The sequence below is a fragment of the Eumetopias jubatus genome, unplaced genomic scaffold (assembly GCF_037043125.1).
Source record: "Eumetopias jubatus isolate StellerSeaLion01/CBP00866 unplaced genomic scaffold, mEumJub1_p1.0 scaffold_2, whole genome shotgun sequence".
Taxonomy (NCBI): Eukaryota; Metazoa; Chordata; class Mammalia; order Carnivora; family Otariidae; genus Eumetopias; species Eumetopias jubatus.
The window spans coordinates 6,442,711-6,444,848 of NW_028274808.1; the positions used below are offsets into that span (position 1 = coordinate 6,442,711).

Consider the following 2,138-nt stretch of genomic DNA (forward strand, 5'->3'; position numbering starts at 1 on the left):
GAACAAAGCCCCAGAGACCAGAGGGTCTAAACCACACACATCTGGTTCCCACAGTTTGGCGAGTTTGGAAGTCTGAGGTGAGGTGCAGGCAGATCCGTTGTCTGGTGAGCGCTGTGTCCTGGGTTATAGATGGTGTCTTCTCCCTCCGTCCCCACGTGGTGGGGAGACACAGAAAGGAAGGAAGTTCTCTCCTCTCCTGTCTCTTCTTCTTTTTTAAACATGGAACATCTTGCAAATTTGAGGATCATCCTTATGCAGGGGCCATGCTAATCTCCTCTGTAGCCTTCTGATTTCTGTATATGTGCTGTGGAAGCGAGCACTCTCCTGTCCCTTCCTATAAGGGCATGAATCCCATCATGGGGGCTCCACCTTCATGAGCTCATCACCTCCTCAAGCCCCATCTCCTGACACCATCACCTTGGGGCATTAGGATTTCAACATACAGATCTGGGGGAGAGAGACTCACCCTACCCACACCCAAAGAAACACAACTGCTTCATGCCTAAACTATTCCAACGTCATGGTTAATATTAGAGCATATATGCAAGATTAAAATATCTAGTTGTAAAATTATGAAGCAAATAAGAGTCAGGAGAAGAAGTGGGGGGGGATGGGAAGGAGGAAACCATCACTTATATGAACTTGTTTTTTGGGGAAACGGAGAATAAGGCGGGTGCAACACACCAGCGTTTGGTCTAAATTCTGTCTTTTCTACACATAAGCAATGAGACCTAAATTTTTCTTAACTTTAGTTTTTGGTCATGAACTGAATACCAACTTTACACGACTTTTGGGGAAGAGTTAAATAAAATATGTTCAGAGCAGGGGACCTGGCCCTGAGCGGTCACACGGCCCAGGGAGCCCACGTGATCCTTATTAGCACCGTCACCAGCCTCGTCACTGCTCCTTCCCGACGGTACCAGGCACTTGGAGGGCTCACATAACTCCAAGGACGTATTCATTTGTCACAACTATCCTCAAACACAGAGCCTATGGAATGGATTTAATATTACTCATTGAGTATCAAAGAACCATGTTCTGCACAGTAAAAGACACTTTTTAATTCCAATGTGACCTGAAATACACAGAAGATGATTGAGGTGTAAACCATGTCCCTCCACTGAATCGTGGGCAGAAACTACAGGCCTCTCAAAGGGGGGTTTCTGGGGGCTCAGTCGGTGAAGCATCTGACTCTTGATTTTAGCTCAGGTCATGATCTCAGGGTTGTGAGACTGAGCCTGGTGTCAGTCTCCATGCTCAGCAGGGAGTCTGCTTGAGATTCTCTCTCTCTCCCTGTCCCTTTGCCCCTTCCCACCCCATTCTCTCTCTAAAATAAAAGTTTAAAAAAAAGAAGGGCACCCAGTATGGAGACACGGGGCCAAACTCGGATGGAGTCAAGAAGTCCTCCTCACTAATAATCACCTATCTGTGTGGATTTCACAAAGCGTATTGGAAGACGACAACATCTTTGAAACAGGTTGAGAGAAACACTTGCTTCAAATCCCAATTTTGAGAAACTGTAGATGCTTGGAAGTTTCTGCCCATTGCCGTACGTGCCTTGGAATCCAGAAGCAGTGCTCTAGCATGGAGCCGCAGAGCCAGCAGAAACTCGAGGCTGAAGGTATGGCCGTCCCCCTTCCTCATGCTCTTCAAGGGCGTTAACGCAGTGAGACTGAACTGGGAGGGATTCTAGTACCTGACCCTGCCTGTCACAAGAGGTGTGCGCGCGTGCGTGCAAGAATGTGGCTGCACTTGTTACTCTGAATTCCGCTGCGTGTCATTCTTTCCACAGCAGAGTTTCCGTCCCTCTCAATGCATAAATCTCTTATCGTCATAAGTACCTAAATTTTAAAACTACGACTCCAGGAGTGTTACAGTGTGACATCTGAGCATTGACCACTGTGGTCCATGGTGTGTCGACACTCGCAGTGAAAAGTCAGGAAGGTAATTTCCCGAGTGCCTACTACAGAGAATGCATACTTCACCGGTCTCTGGCCTTGGTTTTGACACATTTTAAAACATTGTGCTCCATTTGTGGTCACAACCACCAGCAGGCAGGCCTGCCTCACCACCCACCCTCCAAATGCATCATGGTGGGTGGGTAGAGAGTATCAGGCTCAAGGTGGCACAGCTGTGGC

The 2,138-nt window shown here is 47.8% G+C and overlaps 1 non-coding gene across 1 annotated transcript; it reads right to left on the reverse strand.

Moving 5' to 3' along the window:
- Positions 1-213: 213 nt before the first annotated feature.
- LOC114206249 (U6 spliceosomal RNA) lies at positions 214-320 on the reverse strand. Its single transcript, XR_003608582.1, has one exon. It is a non-coding gene; the product is annotated as a U6 spliceosomal RNA (small nuclear RNA).
- Positions 321-2,138: the final 1,818 nt, after the last annotated feature.